Source organism: Pelodiscus sinensis, chromosome 1, assembly GCF_052426305.1.
Source record: "Pelodiscus sinensis isolate ZL-2025 chromosome 1, ASM5242630v1, whole genome shotgun sequence".
NCBI lineage: Eukaryota > Metazoa > Chordata > Testudines > Trionychidae > Pelodiscus > Pelodiscus sinensis.
This window is the reverse complement of record NC_143052.1, coordinates 290,752,172-290,776,779: the sequence shown is the minus strand read 5'-3', so window position 1 is coordinate 290,776,779 and position 24,608 is coordinate 290,752,172. Positions and strand designations below refer to the sequence as shown.

Below are 24,608 nucleotides of genomic sequence, written 5' to 3'. Positions count from 1 at the left end.
TCAAGAACCAATCCATGCAACAAACCTCGGTACCAACTCTGCCTACATATCTATACCAGCAACACCATCACAAGACCTAACCAGATCAGCCACACCATTTCTGGTTCATTCACCTGCACATCTACCAATTGAATATACATCATCATGTACCAACAATGCCCCTCTGCTATATACATCGGCCAAAGTGGACAGTCCCTATGTAAAAGAATAAATGGACACAAATCAGATATTAGGAATGGCAATATACAAAAACCTGTAAGAGAACACTTCAGTCTCCCTGGACACACAATAGCAGATCTACAGGTAGCCATCCTGCAGCAAAAAAACTTCAAGACCAGACTTCAGAGACTGCTGAGCTACAGCAAAATGTAGGACAATGTAGCACTTTAAAGACTAACAAGATGGTTTATTAGATGATGAGCTTTCATGGGCCAGACCCACTTCCTCAGATCAAATAGTGGAAGAAAATAGTCACAACCATATATACCAAAGGATACAATTTAAAAAAATGAACACATATGAAAAGGAGAAATCACATGTCCTTTTCATATGTGTTCATTTTTTTAATTGTATCCTTTGGTATATATGGTTGTGACTATTTTCTTCCACTATTTGATCTGAGGAAGTGGGTCTGGCCCACAAAAGCTCATCATCTAATAAACCATCTTGTTAGTCTTTAAAGTGCTACATTGTCCTGCATTTTGCTTCAGCTACCCCAGACTAACAGGGCTACATTTCTATCACTATGCTGAGCTACAGTTCATCTGCAAGTTTGACACCATCAGCTCAGGATTAAACAAAGACTGTAAATGGCTACCTAACTACAAAAGAAGCTTCTCTCTTGGAATTCACACCTCCATGTCAGCTGCTAGAAGTGGGCCTCATCCTCCCTGATTGAATTAACCTCGTTATCTGTAGCCTGATTCTGGCCTGCATATTTATACCTGCCTCTGGATATTTCCACTACATGCATCTGACGAAGTGGGTCTTTGCCCACGAAAACTTATGCTCCAATACTTATCTGTTAGTCTATAAAGTCCTACAGGACTCCTTGTTGCTTTTGCAGATCCAGACTAACATGGCTATCCCTCTAATACTTGGCACAGGCTAATATATTTTATTGAAGCTATGTTGATATACTGAAGCTGAAGTTATCTATACAGACTCTTCTAAAGTCTATTAGACATTGCATCTTGAAGAACTTTAAGAAGACAGACTGCTAGCTGTTATCTTTTCCTCCCTCTTCCTAGTCAGGATGTTTCATTTAATTCATGGTAATTAGTGTAATTTTATCTGGGTTCAGAGGATAAGAGCGGAGGTGGGAGAGACTGAGTTTCCTTAATATGTTTTTATTAATTACATCAAACATAAACCTGTTCCTCTTGATGTAGATGAAGGGTAGAGTTAAAAAAAAAAGGAAATTTTGGTGTACTTCAGGCTTAGGTTAGAAAGATGGCAATAGCATGGAAAGTCTGAAAAAATAGGTGTGTTCTGGTACATAGCATATGAAAACTCGGCATATTCTTTTATATATATATATTTTAGACTTTGGCTTTGTGTGCATGGGACTCTCTGAAGCCAAGGGGAGCCACCAGCATTTGTATTTGAAAGTGAAATGAGATCTAAGTATTATAATGGCTACCTTTGTTAACAGATTATTTAAGAAGTTAATGCTTGCTTGTCAGCTGAGATTTCCATGGTGTAAATAATTAAAAAAACAATTTTAGATTAATGTTACAAAAAATCATTCTAGTATGTGTTTACTTATAGAGACATAAATGTCATTTTCTATTATGTCTGTCATACTACCTGAATATTCAATGTAAAAGAAATGCAAAGGTTGTACAAATTAATGCTTCTTATTGGGAAAGTGAGGTGATCCTACTGATTTTTTGATATTCCATTTCAAGCTAAGCTTCCTATTATGAAGAGTTTATTTCATTCCTGCTGCTGATCCAGATCCTCTGATTCAGAGATGCAAAAGTTTTATATTGAATACTGCCAATGTAGTCATTTTTCCTAATGAGATCAGTAAAATCTATGTCTGTAAGCTATGGTAATTACTTCTACAGTAGTATGAAATGGGTAAAGGATGGCCTGATAATTGTTAGGTAAAGACACGTATCAGACAAAATCTATTTGTTTTCAGTTCCAATAATGTACTGATCTTGATGCTCATATTCATAACCTTACAATTGTTTATTATTGGGGGGTTTTTCTTCACAATTCTAGCAGTAGAAACTTTTCTCTTTCATATGAAAGCCTTGATTATTCTGTAGAGGATGATAACCTCTGTCCAAATGTTTGGGTTTTCCCAGCCCTCATAAGCAGCATCTAAAAGAATTGGCACAGTCATCTTTGGGGCTTGTCCAACTCTGCGAAATCCTCAGAAGAAAGTGCTTTGTCTGTCCCATACACAAATCTAAAATCAGAATCCAGGAAACCTGTAGCTTTCAGTTGCTGCTGCAGTAGCTTTGTCACAATCTCTTCTATTTGCTTTCCCAAAAATATGATAAACTTGCTTTTGAGAACTCTTATTATAAAGCAGTGAGTGGAAACCCCCTAGTCTAGCCTTTCATTCCATGTGCAGCCTATTGGCCAATTGCAGTCAACAGAGTTCTACCCAGATGACCTTCTCTTCCCTATAGAGATGTGGCCTGGAGAGACTACCACTTTCAGCATACAGTGCTCATGGTGGCTACCATAGTCAATGGGGACATGCTGGGGTCTTTATACTAATTTCTCAGATATATCACTGTTGCTGATATTTAGATGCTAAATGTAAAGAATATGGTATACATTTCTGTTGCATAGATGGCAGGACTGGTTGAGAAATAGTAATTATTTTTCATCAGAAGTTAATCTTTCCCCTCAACATATGCCACAATTTTGGGGGGTGGAGGTACAGAATATTGACACTGAAAACCAATACATTATGGTTTCCAAAGAGAGTTTTTAGTAAGTGTTCAGTTTTCAAAAATGAAAAACATTTCCCGTTTTTTTTCATGTTTTGTTTTTTAATTATGCAAATCTGGAAAATGTTGACTGAAAAGCCATTTTTCACAGAAAGAACTGGTTTTTGGGTGGGGGAGTGGAGGGAAATTATCCAGTTCTAATGTCTACTATTCAGAAACAAAGGCAATTGCAAATTGGGCTTCTGACCATTTTTAATGCACTTGTCAGTGTAAACGTTAAGAACCCCAATACAATGTGAATCCGAGCCTTACTTTAAATTCTGACTTCAATGCTGGTAAAGCTTATTTAAGGTTACTGTGAAAAATAGTGAGTGTTTGTACACAGCAGGGTTGGAAGAAATGATTTTTAAAAATGCCAAGATGTCAAAACAACTATGGAAAAGATTGAAGTCTACCAGCATGTAACAGTGTATTTCCAGTATATCTATTGCTGCATTTTTTTCAATTTAATAATCCGGGCTTCCAGAGTCTGAAGTGTTTCATTGTATATAATGTTTTACTGTCGCTCCACCAGGCATTAAAAAAAATTGAAATTATCTTGAGGAAACCAAATCCCTTTATTTCAAAGACAAATTAGATTGATGTGTCTTACCATTCTCTGTAGAGTTCTTCATAAGCGCATTACTTGTTGAAGTGGTACCAGACATTTTGTATATAACAGCAATTTGCATACATTCATTAAGCTGTACTTTGTAAGACTTACTGACGGGCATTTGATGATTTGTGTGTGTGTGTGCACTGTATTGTGTCTTTACACAGAGCAATCTGTTATATCATGCTTTTGTCCTTTAGTTTCTCAGTATTGATCAATGAATCATAGAATATTAGAACTGGAAGAGCCTTTAAGAGGTCATTGAGTCCAGTCCCCTGCCCTCATGGCAGGACCAAGTACTGTCTAGATCATCCCTGATAGATGTCTATTCAACCTGCTCTTAAATATCTCTAGTGATGGAGATTCCACAACCTCCCTCGGCAACTTTATTCCAGTGTTTCACCACCCTGACAGTAAGGACTTTTTTCCTAATGTCCAACCTACACCTCCCTTGCTTCAATTTAAGCCAATTTCTTCTTGTCATTTCCTCAGAGGCCAAGGAGAACATTTTTTCTCTCTCTTTCTTGTAACACCCTTTCAGATACTTAAAAACTGCTATCATGCCCCTTCTCTGTTTTCTCTTCTAAACTAAATAAGCCCAGTTCTTTCAGTCTTCCCTCATATGTCATATTTTCTAAAACTTTAATCACTTTTGTGGCTCTTCTCTGGACTTTCTCTAATTGCTCCATATCTTTCTTGAAATGTGGTGCCCAGAACTGCACTCAGTACTCCAATTGAGGCCTACTCAGTGCAGAGTAGAGCAGAATGACTTTTTGTGTCTTGCTTACAACACTCCTGTTAATACATCCCAGAATCATGTTTGCTTTTTCTGCAGCAGTGTAACACTGTAGACTCATATTTAGCTTCTGGCCCACTATGACCCCTAAATCTCTTTCAGCAGTACTCCTTCCTAGATAGTCACTTCCCATTCTGTATGAGTGAAACTGACTGGTCTTTCGTAAGTGGAGTACTTTGCATTTGTCCTTATTAAACTTCATCCTTTTTATCTCAGACCGTTTCTCTAGTCTGTCCAAATCATTTTGAATTTTGACCCTTACCTCCAAAGCACTTGCAGCCCCTACCAGCTTATTATCATCTGCAAACTTAATAATTGTACTCTCTATCATCTAAATCATTGATGAAGATATTGAATAGAACTGGTCCCAAAACAGACCCTTGCAGAACCCAACTTGTTAAGCCTTTCCAGCATGATTGCGAACCATTAATAACTACTCTCTGAGAACGGTTATCCAGTCAGTTATGCACCCGCCTTATAATAGCCCCATGTATGTTGTACTGCCCTAGTTTATTGATAAGAAGATAATGCGAGACCATGTCAAATGCCTTACTAAAATGTAAGTATACCACATCCAAAGCTTCTCCCTTATGAAGCAAATGTGAATAACTGTGGGAGGATTTTTGGTGTTGGCAGAATAAGGGACAACTGTGAAAGGCATGATTTGTTTGTAAAAACGGCAGTTAGTGACACTAAAGAAAGAAAAGTATTATAAATAAATACTTTTCCCAGCTCATTTTATATCTGCATGTGCTTTTCAGGATAGCCTAATGAATAACCACTTCAAAAATAAATTCTACTTGGTACCAGGATCCAGAATTGAACTGGGGTGAGAAAGAAGAGTTTATTTCCTTATGCTGTTCTCTGCATCTAAATAATGGAATCTTCATGTAGTTTTCTGTCACTTTTGCAGTAGAGTACCAGGAAAGAGCAGCCCTTTTCAGGCTCACCAATTATCTGGGTGGAATAAGATGCTGTGTGCTGTGCGTATATGATTGTTCCATTTATTTCTTGATTGCTTTCAGTAGTGCAACTATTTCAGCAGCAAAATAGTTCATAATGTTGATATTTAAATTGTCATAATGGAACTTCATTGTTAACACCCATTTAGGTTCACCTCCCTCAGAGCTATTGTTTCAGGCTGTCTGCAGATTTATTTGACTTTATTGTGGTGTCTTACATCCAGTACACATTTTGAAGGTAATGTTCACCACTATAAGATCCAGAGAATTAATTTTAAAAAAATAAATCTTGGCTGGACTTAATGACTGAACTTAATGATCTCTGACTGGACTAAATGACCTTTCAAGGTCCCTTCTAGCTCTAGTATTCTATAGGTGTGTCTAGACTATATGTCTCCGTCGACGGAGCCACATAGATGAGTTTACTAGACATAGCAAAATGAACAGGCGATTTACATCAAAATGGCCACTGTGCTGTGCCGATCAGCTGATTGTCAGCACAGCGCGGTAGTCTAGACGGGGATAAGCCAGCCCCAGAACCCTTAGTCGTCAGATCCTTTATGCCTCGTGCAGTGAGGCTTACAGGATCTGAGGACAAAGGGTGCTGGGGTCGGCTGATCCCCGTCTAGACTACCGCGCTGTGCCGACAATCAACTGATCGGCACAGCGCGGCGGCCATTTTGATGTAAATTGCCGCTTCATTTTGCTATGACTAGTAAACTCATTTACGTGGCTCCGTCGACAGACCATGTAGTCTAGACACACCCTATGATAATATGAAGACTGGTTATTTTTTTCAGACATATTGGCCTGAAATTTCTACATATGGGAATTGACAGTTTTCTTATTTGTAGTAAACTGATTTTCTACCCACCTGTAGCAATTTTGAGTAGCCAGCTTCCAGGTGACAATAACAATTTGCTGCTGGATTGGTACGGCCTCCTTCAGTTGCAATCCTGGCACTGGAAGGTTGGTCAAGTTAAGCTCTCCAGATCCACAAAGGCAGTGTTTTTCATGGGAAAATTCTGAAGCAACTGCTAGTAATTCCAGGTTTGCCTGAAAATATGATTCCACCACACTGTGCTAGTTGTCCTACACCAGAAGCACTAGTCTAGGTATAGGAAACCACAACAATTGCAGCATGCAGCAGATAACTCCTTTCTGCCACGAATGAGCTCTCTTCAGTCTTCTCACCACCTTCCATTCAGGAAATATAGCTAAAATGTCACGCACGGTCTTCTGGACCCTGTTGGAAAAACAGTTCAGTTGCAAGTAGAAACAGCTCATCTAAGGCTGTGTCCAGACTCCATGCCTCCGTCGACGGAGGCATGTAGATTAGCCAGCTCGGAAGAGGGAAATGAAGCCGCGATTAAAATAATCGCGGCTTCATTTAAATTTAAATGGCTGCCCCGATCTGCCGATCAGCTGTTTGTCGGCAGATCGGGAGAGTCTGGACGCGATGCCCCGACAAAGAAGCCTTTCTTCATCGACACAGGTAAGCCTCATGAAACCAGGTTTACCTGTGTCGATGAAGAAAGGCTTCTTTGTCGGGGCATCGCGTCCAGACTCTCCCGATCTGCCGACAAACAGCTGATCGGCAGATCGGGGCAGCCATTTAAATTTAAATGAAGCCGCGATTATTTTAATCGCGGCTTCATTTCCCTCTTCCGAGCTGGCTAATCTACATGCCTCCGTCGACGGAGGCATGGAGTCTGGACACAGCCTAATAGTGCTGGGTCCATGACTTGGCATCAGCTGGAACAGAAAGAAGTGTGAAGAGCTGGAAGTGCCTCTAGTAAATGCTATACCCTTTCCCCCCATAACATGCCTTTCAAAATCCAGGGGCCCTACACATGCCTATCACATGTGGCATATCTGATCCAGAGCACAGAATGTCCCGATAACCCCTATGTGGGTCAAAATAGACAATCACTGTGCTCTCAAACAAAGTCACATAAGAAATGATAATAAATAAAAACACCCTATTTCCTGTGGGTGAACACTTTTTGCAAAGTGATCTCTTTCTCTGATTTATTTTCATCCTCAATGGAAACTTGCACAATACTTTCAAAAGATGAGCCTGGGAACTTAAATTCATAACTTTGTTAGACATTAAAATCATGATCTTAATAAAGACACTGGATTTATGCTTCATTACAACAATGGGTTATGCACTAACTCCCCTTTTGTCCTGTGACTGTAGAGATGTCAATGAGCTACTTTAGAATATATGTTAACTACCTGTGATAAATTATCCATTTATCTGTGACCCTCGGGGTATTTTTCCAGACCTGAAAAAGAGCTCTGCATAATTTGAAAGCTCTCTCACCAACAGAAGTTGGTCCAATAAAAGATATTACCACACCCACCTACTTTTCTAATGTCCTGGGACTGTCAAGGCTAATTGCTAATTTCATTAGCTAAGAACAATTCTGAACAGAGGCCCAGGAAGGACAGACAAGTTTTTCCATAATACACCAACCATTCCCACAGAGGCTTAATTTAGCAAGGCACTAAGAATCCTGGGATACGCCCCCAGAAAATCTAGAGCAAAATATATGCAACCACAGTGTCAATAGTGGTACAGAAGAAGGACCATTTATACCTCAGTGTGGCACTTGAACTACAGGCAGTCCCCAACTTATGCGGATCCGACTTATGTCGGATCCGCAGTTACAAATGGGGCTTTTCTCGCCCCGGAGGACACGGACTGCGGGACCTCGCGGTCCTGCTGCCCGTGTACTCCGGGGCGAGAAAAGCTGCTCCGTGTTTCCCTGTCTGCAGACCAGGAAGAAGCGGAGCAAAGCCGTGGAGGGGCTCGGGCAGCGGGGCAGCCCAGGTGCTTCTGGGCTGTCCCGCTGCCGGCTTCCGCCGAGGCTTTGCAAAGCCACGGAGGGGCTGGGCTTTGCAAAGCCTCAGGGGAAGCTGGCAGCGGGACAGCCCAGAAGCGCCTGGGCTGCCCCGCTGCCCAAGCCCCTCCGCGGCTTTGCTCCTCGTCTTCCTGGAGACCCCCCAGCAGACCAGGGAGACACGGAGCAAAGCTGGGGAGGATGCGGGTGGGACCGCGGCGCATCTCTGCGGTCCCGCCGTCCGGGTTTCCCTGGTCTGCTGGGGGGCACAGCTAGTGCGCCCCCCAGCAGACCAGGCTTTTCCTGCCTGGGGTAGAGCAGCTGGGGCTGCTGGGTTGGTCCTGCAGCGCCGCTCCTCGGCGCTACTGGACCTACCAGGCAGCACCCCAGCTGCTCTTAAGTTGAATTTGTATGTAAGTCAGAACTGGCTTCCAGATTCAGCCACTGCTGAAACTGACCAGCGGCTGACTACAGGAAGCCCGAGGCAGAGTTGCTCTGCCGTGGGCTGCCTGGAATCAGCCGCTGATCAGTTTCAGCAGCGGCTGACTTGGGGACACCTGGGGCAGAGCAGCTGGGGTGCTGCCCAGTTGGTCCCCGCAGCGCCGCCCTTGCGGTGACCTACCCGGCAGCGCCCCAGCTGCTCTGTCCTAGGCGTCCAGATTCAGCTGCTGTTTAAACTGATCAGCGGCTGATTCCAGGCAGCCCAGGGCAGAGCAACTCTGCCTCGGGCTTCCTGTAGTCAGCCGCTGGTCAGTTTCAGCAGTGGCTGAATCTGGAAGCCAGTTCCGACTTACATACAAATTCAACTTAAGAACAAACGTACAGTCCCTATCTTGTACGTAACCCAGGGACTGCCTGTATTAATCTTTTCTGCGTTGTCTTTTTCTGTTTCTTTCCATGTCAGTTAAGTCTTCTTGTTTGTTTATTTCCTTTTTTCTCCCACATCTTCCACTTCTAACTGTTTGGTCTTTTCTTTTATTTGTTTCTTCAGCAACTGGATAGTAAAACTAATTTGTTTTGTCAAATGGATTATGCATTGCACAGTGCTTATAGCTGTATTGCTAGGTCAGAATCACCAGGAGAATGTATAGAGACTCTAGATACTAATTGTGAGTAAGTGCTATACACAGGCACATGCCTGAACATGTATCTGCTTTAGGGACAAAAATATTTGGAGCCAGATTTTGGAATCCATAATCAAATTGCCATTTTTAAACCTTTTTTATAGATAAAATGACAACTAAAACGATGCCCTTGATTGATGCACAGTTCTCCAATTCATGATGCTGTTCTGCTGCAAATCAAAACACAGAATGTGGCTTAAAAGTATGTCAGTTTGTAGGTTTTTAAATAGCTTTTTATCTTCTGCCATACCACTAGCCATTTTACATACTGAATGCATTGGTTTTGTTCTATCATTACAGACAGTTGTAATAAAAGTATTCTTCTATAACTTGCTGTTTGCTGAAACGATCATGTACTATTTTTGAATTCCTACAAGCAAACTTAAAAAGCTTTATTATATTGTATATGTCTTACATTTAATACTTAGTAGATTATTCTACTAGTCATCATTGTTATCTCACACAACATGCATTGTTGTACACATAGCAATATACGACAATATTTGAAACTTATTTCCAAATGAAAGTTTATCAGAATGATTTTGTTCTGCATTTGTGTCCAAACTGTTTACTTTCAGTGAGATATTTTCAATGTCTTTGGTTTTTCTTTGCAGATCTTGGTCACGGAACTTAAACAGTCTTTGGATACATGCTTCTACAAACTTGGTGAAGATATACTACAAACAGGTACTGTATAGAATAACTCCAGATTTGGTCTTAAATGAGTTGGTTATTGATCTAAGCTTTTATGATTATTTGTTGTAATATTGGACTTCTTAAATGCCCCGAAAAAAATCTCAGTTTGTCATTAATGGAGTAATATGGTAGGTCTTTGTATGGATGCTAAATTTTCAGTAATGTATTTAGTTTTTGTATGGGAAAATAAAGATCTGCAAGATGTGCACAGTTGTTTAGAGAGAAAATTGTACAAGTTTAATGTAAAAGCAGATGCAGTTGTGCGTGTGAATGAGTGTCTAGGCAGTGGAGTTAAGATATAGTCCTGCATTTTAACCCCAATCTTCTGAATACTAACTTAACTTGGTTTATACAAGTATTCTTGTTTATTGCAACTGGAATTATTCAAGGTAATAACATTAAACATATGAGTAAATGTTTGTAGATTCGGATCTATAGAGGGTGAAATCCTGGCCCCACTGAAGTTAATGACAAAACTCCCATTGACTTTAATGTGGCCTTGATTTCTCCGAGAATGCCTGTGAGGAATGCGTAGGCAGTTTCAAAAATATGTATATTCATATAATTAAACAAGTATTAGATGATTTCGAATTACTCAGGTCTTAAAAGTTGGATCACACCTTGTGACACTTGAAAATGTTGCTTTGATACTGGAGATGAAGAATATGAAACAAGAAGATGTAGAAGAGTTTATTCATCCAAAAGGATTTTCAGAATTAGACAATCTTCCTATTTAATATCTGAAGAGGAAACGGTTTTTCAAATATATGGATTTGACAAACGCTTTATTTGATCTGTATGAGGAGCTTACAAGATTTACAATGGGAAAGGAAGGATTGTTCTTATAAAATAAAACTAAGGTCTTGACATGAATAATTGGACATGGGTAAGGTCTTATTTTTGGGGGGACAGGCTAAGGAAGGTAAATGGATTAGCAGGCTAGAAACAGAATATCTGTACTAGCTATAATAAGGAGGGAACATCCAGAGGATGATTTACAATGGACAGGATAACAATGAGGGAGAAGTCTGGAATGTAAAATGTGATAAAGAGTAAGTCATAGAAACTTAGAAAATTATGGTTGGAAGAGACTTCAGGAGATCATCTAGTCCAACCTCCTGCTTAAATCATAGCCTATCTCAACTAACACTTTCCAGACAAAAAGTCACACAAGGACAGTGCATGTTGTATAGTGATTGATTTCTGCAGTGATGAAGCCCACCCCAAAATGTTTGATGAAATGTATTTGTAAGTTTCATTTGTAGATTTTAGTATATTTTGAAAAGTTGGAGAAGTTTCATTATTTACATTTTCAGAAGGATAAAAATATGATTTTTTAAATACAAATAATTTTTATATGTAAATTAAATTAGATTTGTTTATTTAAATTTAATATTTTTGTTTATTAAATACGTACAACTAAATCTGAAATTTACAGCCTATATTAAGGTCTAAACTTACTTTAATGTAATAACATGATTTAAATTAAACATAATATTAAGCAGTACGTATTTTGTGCCAAATTTTAAAGAAACACAAACCACTGAACTTGTGGAAGTCATTTGAAATCACTTTGTTGAAGTGTTAAATAGACTTTGAACAGCAGTAACCTCTTCTGAAGGTACTGGGAATATTTTGTGCTTTTCATTGTATTTAACTGATTCAGGTCAGTCATTAGTTCTTTCAAAGTTAAGAAACCAGCAGTGACTTGGACAAAAGCAAGAAAGCCTGTTTTTCCTCTTCCAATATGTGGATAAAATTTAGCTGTAAGAAGATGATATCTACTAATTTTAAAATCTTGAAACACAAGGTGATCAGAAACAATCATTTCAATTCACTAACTACAGAATAGTGGCTTTGAAAGATAAATAAACTGTTTTTTAAAGTAGGTCCATTTAAAATACATATCATGTTTTGATAAACATTTCTCCTTATGTATCCAGCACACTGAATGTAGTTAATTTAATTAATTAAAATGCTATTTTGTGCATTTTAATTAAATTTCAATTTCTGTCTTAAGAGAGCTTGACAGAAATTGCAAGTAAAACTTAGTCATCTATTTAAACAAGATATGCAACATTTACCATGAAAACATATGTAAAAACATTAAAAAATGTAAAATTTAAGAGTCTGAATAAATGTATACAGCCAGTCCCCGAGTTGCGACCAAAGCTGTCGTAAATGGCAGACTCCGAGTTACGAACATGGTCCGCACTTTCGAACAGCATGGTCGTGTGTAACTCAATGGGGTCCGACTTACAAATGAACCGAGTTATGACCAATTGCTTGGTCCGTAACCGGTTCGTAAGTCGGGAAGAAGATGTATTTAAAAAGCTGTTTGTTTTAGTAAGTGTTGTAGAGGTGCAGGAGTGTCTCTATTGTTAAGGTTCCTTGACACTTTTCTTTAAACCTAGACCTTTCTAAGTCCTGTAAACTTGACATGCATTATCAGAGTCTTTTGAAATTTGGTGCTGTTCAGGAGGGTTCAGGATAGAGATAATGATCCAAATTTGGGATCATATAAAGTAAGGGTTGTGGAGATAAAAATCCTGAAAAAATAGCTCTTTTTTTTTCTAGAGCTAGAAATTAAACTGCTGATTTGATGTAGGTCAAAATCATCTCAATCTAAGTAGTGTATGATACCCACTCATTGGGAGGGCCCAAATTGAGCTTGATGCGTAAGAACATGCTGCTTCTTTGCTTGCATAGATATGTACTCCAAAGGGATTATATTGTGCATGTTCCAGTTAAAAAAAGTTGAGGGGGTTTCTATGCATCAACTTTACACTTGCCTGGTTAGTTTAAGGGAATGTGCTAGTGTCACTGCCTCTGGTGAACATCCCACCATTGACATTTCTAATCTGTACATTTGTGCAATAAACATTTAATTACGCATGGTGCTTGCTACAAGTTGTCTCTGTTATAATGTGTTTTCATTTTCTGGGGAAGTTTGCTGTGAACATAACAGAATAGTCTGCAGGCCCCAACCAAAATGTTTGTTATATCAGTGTGACAGATTGCCCCTCTTTAAGATACTGTCTGATGTACTGGGATACCACTGAGCTTGCCAGTTTTGCCAGTCTGGACGTGCACACAGGCAGGGCCTCATCCAGTAGGAAAAAGACACAGACACTGAGATCAACTCTGTGAAGACTCATCTTAAGGGATTTATCCCAGCACTTGGGGCCTACCTCCCCTGGAGTGCAAACCTAAAGGTATGTTATAAAATCCACCCCTCCCTCAATGTGGAGGAAGGTATGCACAGCCTCTTACCCGCCACACTATGAGTTGCACAAAGTGAGTTTAATAATAAAACAAATGTGTTAACTAGAAAGATTAGATTATAAGTGAATATAAGAAATAACAAACAGAGCAAATCAGATTATTGAACAAATAAAACAAAATATGCAAGCTAAGCTTAATACACTCCAGAACCAAGTTATAAAATGTAATTTCTTATTCTAAATGTTATTTTAGAATAATGTTCTAAGGTTTCTGTAGCTTGGAGTTTTTGGATCCCTTGCTCAGTCTGGACTCCTACTTTCCTTTTGATGTATTCAGCAATCTTTCTTCTTAGGCAAATGGGCAATGGAGTTGAACTTGTTAGCCATCCTCACATCCCATAAAATAAGATTTACGTAAGGCAGGAATCTTTTGTTTCCTGAACTTGAATCCCCTCTCCTTTTAAGAAAAAATTACAAGACGTCTAAGATAATGGTTAGTATCAAGTGAGAGGACCACCTTACCTAATAGTATTACAGCTATGTCCCAGGGCACCTCTCAGGAAGGAGAGAGTTTAGTATCTTCACAGTCTTGCTGTTTCTTCCCACTGGCCCATATAGCTTATTGTCTGTTGTCTGGTGGTTGTCTCCCAAATACACACCCAGTTGTAATTGTTACATAGTCCATATTCCTACCTTTAGATACACAATACAACATAAAATTGGATAATCACATTCAGTAAATCATAACTTTTCCAATGATATCTCACATGACTCATCTTGCATAAAATATTTCTTAGTTATGCCATATTCATGTTAAAATAATATTCCTATGAAGAATATGGGGTGTAACATCACAATCATGTGGTGAGGAGCCAAACACAGGACTTAATATGTGCATTGGGGAGGAGGGTGGCAGAACGAGGACAGGGGAGAAGGGTGTGGGGAAATGAAAATGGGTGGGAGGCAGGCCTTAGACAGGTTATTTGAGACAAAAATCTGTACTGTAAGCCCCTGAAGAGGTGTGTGACGGGGCGAGGCAGCCCCGCACTGAACCTACAGGGCCCAGCCAGGGTTACCTGGCTGCAGAGGCCCCTCCCCCACAGCCCTACCGAGAATGCCCGGGCTGCAGCAGGGCTATAAAAGCCTGGGCCAGGACTCAGTCTGGGGAGACAGCCGAAGGAGAAGGACTGGAGAAGGGAGCTCTCCCTCAGCGGTTGCCAGGGACTCCAGGAGAGGCCGGAAGGAAGGCGGAGGCGAGTTGGTGCAACCCGGAGACTGAGGGGACGCCGGCCTGGAGATCGCAGCCAGCTGGCCAAGTCCAGGGGAAGGAAGCCCGGGGATCCAGGTAGGAAGTGGCCCAGGGCAGGAGCGGGAGCCGCCCCTCCTGGCCAGAGAACCTCGGCGCGTTTCGGCTGGATGGCCCTGCCGAGGGAGTGACCCGGTACCTGGTCGCTCACAGGGCCCTGGGCTGGGACCCGGTGGAGTAGGGTGGGCCCGGGTCCCCCTACCTGGGGTGCGTCCCCGCTACAACGATAAACTGCTTTGTGGACTCGGCCTTGCTTAAAGGGCCAGGTATAAACTGTTTTGTGGACTCAGGCCAGGGGGCTTTAGCCCTGCTTAAAGGGCCAGCTGTAAACTGTGTGGACTCAGGCCAGAGGGCCTTCGCCCTGCTTAAAGAGCCAGCTATAAAACTGTTTTGTGGACTCAAGCCAGGGGGCCTTAGCCCTGTTTAAAGAGCCAGCTATAAACTGTTTTGGGGACTCAGGCCAGAGGGCCTTCGGCCTGGCTTAAAGGGCCAGGGATAGACTGTATCACAAGGGTGTCGGGGACCCAGGCGGGAGGGGCCCGCCACACGGTGGGAATGGAGGGAGTGCCTACTTGCTGAGTGCAGGGTAGATTAATGTGGTATTTTCAAAGACACATAATATGGAGGTTTGTAATTCACAGTGCAGGTACTTTGACTGCTGAGAGAGAGGACATATGTGTGCAGCCAAATTTCCAACATGTGGATTCTGTACTGTTCTTGGACATGGGGCGGCTGACTGCCGGCTGTTGTGGGAGGAGAAAGATTGCCTGTGTAGGCATCATATTTTGCCTACTCTGCAACATCTATCTGGTGACATAAGATGTTATGATCTATTGGCTGTTGAATGAGTCCCTGGGGCAGAAATGATCTGGGACTTATTCCTGGTGTACACGTCATACTATGTCTGAGAGCTTATTTGGGTGGCTTCAGATATTTGTGTCGAGGAGCAGGGATGGCTTCCCCAACTTGTCTGAGCATCTCCAATTTCCCTAAAATATTCCTCCAAAACTTATTAATAGCTTTCATATTGTCACTACAGTAACAATATGAAAGCTATTAATAACTTTTGGAGGAATATATTTAGGGAAATTGGGGGGCTCAAGGTGTCACAGTTCAGGGCAATTGCACCTCTTTTCCCCCTCCATGGTCTAGCAAGGACATGCTCTTGGGCAGAGAAAAGAGCTTCTCCTCCCCTCCTCCTCCCACCAGCCTGTACAATTCTCTGCCTAACTGTGAATTCCCCAGCAAGTCAAACTGCCTAAGCAGGCCTGCTTTTCCTTCTTCTCAGAGGCTATGAACAGTGTAATTGCCCGTGGTTTAAAGTTACCACACAGCTTTTTCTAAGCAAGTGTATTTATTCTAAAGGGACAAACATTACAGAGAAAATACAGGCAGTCCCCGAGTTACGCGGATCCGACTTATGTCGGATCCGCAGTTACGAACGGGGCCCTCTCCCTGGTCTCCAGCAGACCAGGGAGAGGAAGCAAAGCGGCGGAGCACGCGGGCAGCGGACAGCCCAGACGCATCTGGGGTGTCTGCTGACCGTGTGTTCCGCCGCTTTGCTCCCCGTCCTTCTGGTCTGCAGACCAGGGGGACGGGGAGCAAAGCAGAGCAAAGCCGCGGAACACGCGGGCAGCGGACAGCCCAGACACGTCTGGGCTGTCTGCTGCCCGCGTGTTCCGCCACTTTGCTCCCCGTCCCCCTGGTCTGCAGACCAGGGGGACGGGGAGCAAACAGAGCAAAGCCGCGGAGTCCGAGGGCAGCAGGACAGCCACGGCGCGTCTGGGCTGTCCCACTGCCCCCGTGCTCCGCGGCTTTGCTCCAGACGCCTGTGGTACAGCAGCTGGGGCGCTGCTGGTTGGTCCTGTAGCACCGCTCTGGGCGCTACTGGACCAACCCGGCAGCACCCCAGCTGCTCTGCCCCAGGCGTCCTGATTCAGCCCCTGCTGGTCAGTTTCAGCAGCAGCTGAATCAGGACGCCTGGGGCAGAGCAGCTTGGGTGCTGCTGGGTTGGTCCAGTAGCGCCGAGGAGCGGCGGCGCTACTGGACCAACCCAGCAGCACCCCAGCTGCTCTGCCCCAGGCATCCCCAAGTCAGCCGCTGCTGAAACTGACTAGTGGCTGACTACAGGAAGCCCCTGCCCCGGGCTTCCTGGAATCAGCCGCTGATCAGTTTCAGCAGCAGCTGACTTGGGGATGCCTGGGGTTCTTAAGTTGAATTTGTATGTAAGTCAGAACTGGCATCCAGATTCAGCCGCTGTTGAAACTGATCAGTTTCAGCAGCGGCTGAATCTGGACGCCAGTTCCGACTTACATACAGATTCAACTTAAGAACAAACCTACAGTCCCTATCTTGTATGTAACCCGGGGACTGCCTGTATATTAAAACTAACAAAGAACCAACATGTGTGTTAATAAGCTTACCAGAGATCATCTGCCACCTCTCTCCAGACCAGCTTTGGTGGGTGTCAGTCCTTTCTGAAGGACTGGGGCATAGGAAGTCTTTGGTATTTTAAACTTTGGTATTTTATCCAAAAGTCCTCTCTTTGGCTAAATCTAAACTATACCCCTCTGTTGGCAGAGGGATGTAAATTAGACATATCGAAAGCGCAAATGAAGCCGGGATTTAAATATCCCATGCTTCATTTGCATAATGGAGGCTGCTGCTTTTTTCTGAAACTGGGCTTTTCGAAAAAAAACCCAAAAACGGCAGTTTAGACGGGGAATTTTTGACAAATGCCCCATTTTGAAAGATCCTGTACTCAAAAAATGAGGAGTGCAGGACCTTTCGAAATGAGGCATTTCTGTCAAAAATGCCCCATCTAAACTGCCGGTTTTTTTCTTTTTGAAAAGCCCCATTTTGAAAAAAAGCAGCGGCTGCCATTATGCAAATGAAGCACAGAATATTTAAATCCCGCTTCATTTACACTTTCGATACATCTAATTTACATCCCTCTGCCAACAGAGGGGTGTAGTTAGACGTACCCACAGTCTGTTGGTGTCTGGAGAATCCAGTTTGGGGTACACATGTGGCTCTTCCTCTTGTTCACACACGGCAAAGTCTGCAAACATACATTTCCTCATAGAATCACACCTTTGCCATGCACCTTCAAGTAATCCATGGATGTAACAGCGCATGCCTAACTTTTGTCTCCTGTATTTAATGCAGATAAACCTAACACTGACTACTTGAAGTGTATATCAGTAATTCCCAGTGGTTACTGCCAACTGCAGGAGAATTGAGGGAAGCAGGTGTAGACAACTGATTCTCTCCCCCCTCCATTTTTGTCCTTTGAGAGTTAGACTGAATACTCTAAGGCTATGTCTATACTACAAAGTGTTTGCACAAAAACAGCCATTTTTGTGCAAAAACTGGCGGAGCATCTATACCTCAAGCGCGTTTTTGCACAAGAAATCCAAAGAACAGAGGGCTTTTGCTGGTAGTTATTTCTCTCCCCACAAGGAATAACTCCTTTTTGCGCTACAGCTGTTGCACAAAAAGGCAGGTATGGACGCTCCAGAGGGGTCAAGAAACCCCTATCGGAAAAAGCACGGGTGCTCTGATGGCCATTCTATGAATGGCCATCAGAGCTTTCTTGCGCAAGAGCAAGCATGCAGTGTGGACGCTGTCTTGTGCAAAAGCACATCACTTTTGTGATGCACTTTGAGGTCTGGATGTGCTTTTGCACAAGAAGTTTTTGTGGAAGTTCTCTTCTGCAAAAGGTTTCTTGTGCAAAAATGCTGTAGTGTAGACTAAGCCACAGTGAGAGTTAATAAGGTAGAGATCATTTCAGCAACTGAGGGGTTGGCAGAGGAAGAGTATGCAAGTGGGCTTAATGGGGCATTGTGAAAGGGCAGAGTGAAGGTTGCATGAAGAACTTTAATTGCATTTGTTCATTTTCAGAAGTTTAAATTTTGCTCAACTCAGGGATTTGACATACCACCAAGAATCTTAACTACTCATTAGTCTAGGGTTTTTGCCATAGAATAGATATAGTATACCCATCTGATTTGCAAACAGAAATACCATGTATAGCATAAAGAGCAGTGCTTGGTTTTGGGAGCACTGACTGCTCTTCCCCGGCACAGCCCCCAGCTGGCTAGGGACACACGGCAATTAAAGAGTCCGCTTTTTTTTTTTTTTGCTCGACATCTGACAACCCTAGTACTGGCACTTTTACAAAAAAAGCACTGAAAAAGAGTATATTTGGTGCACATCAGTATGTTTTAAAGCTTATCAACTAAGGAGAATCAACCTTTCTTTAGGAAAATAACTAAAAGTTCAAATATAAAACATGAGCAAAACTGATTGAAATCAAAGTTTTTTGTTTACATGATTAAAATTTAATCAAAATGATTTAAAACATGATTATATTTTAATCAAACCACCCGCATGAACAGGGGAACCTCAGACAGAGAGCGGTCAAGTGTCATACAGTGAGACAATTTCAGAACCAGCAATAGACTCAGTTCTTTGCTGCCAGAATTCTAGCTGTCATACAGCTGGTACAAAGGATCCTGTAATGCGAATTTTTCTGAATGTGTCTCCCTCATGTTTCCAGAATTTGTTCCTGTACTTCTTTTTACTTGTCACTTCGCCTTATTTCTCTCCTATTGATCTGTTGCATCTTCATTTTGAATTCTATAATTTGTTTTTATTCTTTCTTTATTTTGCCTTTTCACATCTTTAGTGTTTTGCTTGCCTTTTTAATTAATCTTGGGTCTCTGTGGGATCAGCAGTAGTAATGTGTCCTACAGGGGAAGAGTTAAGGATTATAGATGGAAATTCACTAGACCCAGTTTCCTTTTTATCAATATTTGTTTTTCAGGGAGTTTGCTCAAAAAGGAAACTTGCAGGCATTCTTGTAAGTTTCCCTTTGCCTTTAGCTCAGCGGGATGCCTTATGGGTACCTTCTTTGCAGTTTATGTCTAAATACAACTGGAATAAGAACAAACTTGAACTTTATCCTTATTCCTAAATAGAACTCAAGCCTTTATTAAATGGCACGGTCAGCCAGTTTGGGTCCTCAAAATCTCCTTTCTTAGAGGAATTTAAATTCTAGACGGTGAACCTAGTGTTGTCTCTAATGTGAGCCATAGTTACACACGCACAAGAAGAGAGATGTGTTAATAGGGCTGTTCCTTTACCTGGACCATGCTTTGTTTTGCCTTGTGTGTCTCTATCTGTGCTGGGGCTGTAGCAGAACTCCTGGAGCAATAGTAGTAGCTCCGACCTAGAAGTTCCAAAGTTGTTATTAGGGCAACAGAGAGCTTGGTTCATCTGTGGACCTATAGTCTGGAAGGGGAGGAAAATGGCCCTTTGCTCTCTCCCTTTCATCAACCAATACTCTCTCTCAGAGGAAGATGAGTTGCTCTTCTTTTCTTACTGAGCTGTGCAACACCCTCAGTTACTAAGAATTATGATGTTAGGTTTCACAGAGATACAGTGTGCCAGAAGGAAAGTACTAAGCAATGTATGACTTCATTGGCTTAGTTAATTTTCCATCGCTCCTGGGAACTACTGACTGCATGCACACAGCTGTTTGGGCACCACCCAGTGACAAAATGATTCTTCACAAATAGCAAGCCTATAAAGCCATCATTATTCAGGCTGTAGTGTATGGAATGCCAAGCACTGATGAGGCTGCCAAATTCTCTGGATCCTGTCATTTTGCCCAAGATTCCAGGAAGGAGTGATCACATATGTGCACACATTCTTTGACAGTCTACCAGGCAGCTCGTAAAGCATGAAGTATTTGTAAACTCAACCTCAAATGGACATGTGAATTGGTTTGAGTAATAGCAGTTGTATAAAAATGCATTCCCATTTGACTCTTTGTCTGAAGAACTTTGAAAATGAATGGGATGCTCTGTCGTGTTTATGACATGTGAGTTTGCCAGGAACGTGAAAGAAAAAGAAGATATTGTTGTGTCAAGTTGACCTCAGTTTATGTCAGCATAGTATTAGTGAAGTGCCCCGATAGCAAACTCTTCTGTAAGGCTTCAGGTTATGGTGGCAGAGAGTGATTGTATCTTCTAGTTGAAAGGGGAAGGTATATGTTATCAACTGGTTTAATTCTAAATTGACAGCTCAGACTCGTTGAAAGGGATATAGCCAGTTTAGTTAAGGAATGCCCCAATTCAGCAGCTTAACTCATAGTTTCCTATCTGCAGAGCTCTGGCAAGGATAAAAGCATTCCCACTTGCTGGAAATTGCATACAGGGTGATGATGCCTTCTCTTCAATGGGGTGAACTCCCCACTGGCCATAGAAGACTTAGCAGGCATAGGATGGTCTGCTCGGTCTGTTATTTTTTTTGAAATTAGTTACCAAGAGACTGAAGCTTAATGCATGGATCACTTGTTTAAATCAAATATAGATCAAGAAACACCTCATTTACTTGTAGATGCACTGATTATTCAGGAAACTGTATTGTTAGCCTTACTGTGCACTTGTAATATTAAATTACTAAAAATTATTAAGTGAAGAATCTGGTCATATTTAGGGGCAACGTCTGTGTTTCATTAATGGAAGCTTGTGCAAAACAACAGAAGAATTGAAAATGTGGCTTTTGTAATCTTGGAAATGTAACAGAAATGTTTTTTCTGTACCTAAATCTGAAATATTAAATACAAAACTAGTGTTAAATTGTGACCAACTGACGGGAGCAAGGAAATTCAAGCCTAGGACTGGAATGTGGTTGGCTCAGGGAATCAGATGAAGTGTAGATTTAGGCAGCTTTTCAGAGCACATGTTAATGTCCTTACTTTGACTGGCGCTACTTGCTGTCTTGTGATATTTTTGTAATCTGTCCTTAGTTTTCTCAGAGGAGTCTTAACCTGTAGTCACATGCTGAATCCTGAGTTCTCTTCTAGACATTTTGCTCTCTCCCGTAGTTCATGTTGGTCAGAAAAATGGTCTTCCTGGAAAACGTATAAAATCTGTGTGGCTGATTTCTATACCACTTCTAGACACTTCTTCGCCTCTGGAGTAAGAGTGGTTCTCTGGAGTGAGGAGAATGAGGCCAAAACATAAAACCATAGTTTATGCACCAGCTCCTCAGGGCCAAATACAACTGGATGTAGTTTAGAAGAAACTTGAAGTTTGTGCAGTCTACAACAGGGGCTAACCACATCCCAGTCAGCCCCATAATAGACAGCTTCAGGGGGTAGCTGAGTTGTGCTAGCTGAGTTGTGCTACCGAGAAGTGGGCTGTGCCCACGAAAGCTCACGATAACAGTTATTAGTTAGTCTATAAAGTGCTACCAGACCATTTGCTGTCTTTTAAGTTTATCCATAATGGACAGTTTCTTTGTTCTCTCCAGTTATGTCTACACTACCAGGTTATTTCAAATAAGTTATTTTGAAATAATAACTCCCAAAATAGGTAATTCAAAATAAGCATATTCCTCTTCAAAAGCAGGAGTTATTTATTTCAAAATAACAAGCCATTATTTCAAAATAACAGGCTTGGTAGTGTGGATACTTGCCTAGTTATTTCAAAATAACTCTTCAATGTACACGTGCCCTCCCATTCAGATGTGCCAAACTCTGACCTGGAGTCCTGATCCAAACAACTCCCTTCACTTCAGTGGGCTTTGGACAAGGCTCCTGGCACACCTGGGGACTTAGGCAATACAGTACTGTATATTAATTCCAGTGGACACAGTAGTTTTGAAAATTTGTTTAGATAAAAAATCAGTTTCTGCAATTTCCCGCTTCTGATTTGTAATTTACATTCTGCTTTCTAAAATAGGTAACAGCTTTTTCTTTTCTATCAGAGTGTATTTCTGCTGTGATTTACCCTATATTTAACAAAGCTGTGCAAAAATATTAACTGTTAACATTATTTATGTTATGATATAGTTTCTGGATTAGATGTTGCATATGTTTGTCTCTGTTAGCAATGCTAGAAAGTATGTTTAGAGTGGATGATTACAAGCTGCAATACTTTGTTTAGTAATTCGAGTCTGAAAGCAATTCTTCCTTATGATTCACAGGAACAATTGTGGGCGAGTCACAGTGCAAAATATGCCATATTTTATCAAGTAACATACTATACTATAAATTGAAGATGTCAGTACTGCGTTACACAACTGTCAGACTTTAAATTAGAGCACTAAATAGGAACTTTGAAATTGCCTTGGTTATTATTGCTTAGCATTTATAGTTCTAGTGAAACCAAATGCAGATTTCATTTTGAACTAACAAGAATAAAAGAAAATGCACATAGTCTTTCTGCTTATGCAACTAGATTATTAAGGTGCATGTATAGTAAATGTACGGTATCACTGTGGTGAAAGTGAATTTGGGTCACCTAATAAAATCCAAATAACTAGACGTCTACGTAACTTCACCATTCATAAATGATTCTCAATGACAGTCTCTTATTCTGTAAATAGTTACAGGCAGTCCCCGGGTTACATGGATCCGACTTACATTGGATCCCTACTTACAAACGGGGTGAGGCAACCCCGCACTAGCTGCTTCCCCCCAGCAGACCAGGGAGATGTGAAGCTAGCGCCCCCCTGCAGAAGACCAGGGAGACACGGAGCGGCTTTTCTCAGCAGACACCTCAGCTTGAGAATAAAGGACTGAGGGAAGTGAGGTGTGGGAGAATAAAACTGAGCTCTGGAGAAATGTTTGGCTAGAGTTTCCCCTACAATATGTAACCGTTCCGACTTACATACAAATTCAACTTAAGAACAAACCTACAGTCCCTATCTTGTACGTAACCCGGGGACTGCCTGTACTGTGTGTCACTGCATATATGCATGGAAATGAATGAAATGCAAAATATTTACACATTCAATATAGATAATGAAAAGCTTCTTACACGATCATTCAAGAAACTGATAGAGTAGTTGCTTAACATGTGTGATTGTCTACTAATTCTATTGCACATTTGTACTCTGTATTTGGCTATATTTTGGGGCTGTCTCTTAATACAGATATTATACACTACATAGTTACTATACAGATATTAATACTATAGTCGTTGTATAGTCTTGCCCCAATAAGTGTCCCCTCTAAGATGAGTGCTTGAACGGCCATGCAGGAGAGAGTCAAATGCTGTCCAGCTGATTAACAGAGTGCCCACAGCTGGTAACATGTGTTTCTCTGGTGGTGCACATCTGCACATGCTTTGGTGAACATAACAATATTTATTCTGCGCATGGATGAAAAAAATAGAGTAATATATGTTGATATTTTTAATTCATTATGTTAATAATATGACCAATATTATTCTAGCCACTATGGTGATATGGAAGACAAGTAGCACATTGTTCTGTGTGAAGACAGGATACTAAGCATCGGGAACCATAAATGTGTAAGGGGACCTTACTAAAACTCAGTGGGAGTTTTTGGTTGACCAGCTCCCAGTACCAAAAGGGGAAGGGTCCATGAGAAATTAGGGCACTGAGACTGACAGACCCCAGGGACAATGGGAAGAAGCCAACACTCCATGTTAGCCTGATTGACAGGTTGGACAGGCCAATGGGGAGAATTAGAAGGCCAGGTCCCGTCTTCCGTGTGTGCTGGGATTTTCTGGGTCTGAGTCAAAGGGGGAGAGAGCTAAGAAGAGTAGCAAGGGGTCCAGGCTGTACTGAGGAACAGACCTGCAGTGACAGAGCCAGAGGCCCATACAGCCCACAGAGTGCAGACCCTGTGCTAAGAAGAAGACCTGCAGTGACCAGAGTCAGACACACACCTCCCGAGGAGATCAAGCTGTGCTAAGAGGCAGACCTGCAGTGACAGAGCCACACACATACAGCCCAAGGAGTGCAAACTGCGCTGAGAGGCAGACCTACAGTGACCAGAGCCAAAGGGGTCAGAGAACCAACACAATGAGCTGGAGGCTGGCAAAGCAACATAGTCTGCAGCTGGGTGTGGTGAGCAGCTGTGACAAGCAAAGGGGGAAAAAGAGTCTCTGGGCAGGGAGACGTCACCAGCCAAGAGGCCCTACAGGCCAGACTTGGAGAGGGATTGTAACTCCAACAGGGATCCTGCCATCTAGAGCCTAAAGTCATGTGGTCACTGCCAGAGCAAGCATGTCCAACCTGCAGCCCCCCCTCCAGCACAGCC

General features: G+C 41.8%; 1 protein-coding gene across 10 annotated transcripts in view; it reads left to right on the top strand.

Annotated features, from left to right (window-relative positions):
* ENOX1 (ecto-NOX disulfide-thiol exchanger 1) overlaps nt 1–24,608 on the top strand; it is a 549,328-nt gene that overhangs the window by 93,013 nt on the left and 431,707 nt on the right. For 8 of the 10 annotated variants that reach the window (XM_075918965.2, XM_089775466.1, XM_014574205.4 and 5 more), the window contains exon 2: nt 9,913–9,985. The gene's annotated coding sequence lies outside the window, so the exon portion shown is untranslated. Of the gene's footprint in view, nt 1–9,389; nt 9,501–9,912; nt 9,986–24,608 lie in introns of those variants that run through there. The other 2 variants (XM_089775465.1, XM_089775467.1) reach the window with 1 other exon arrangement.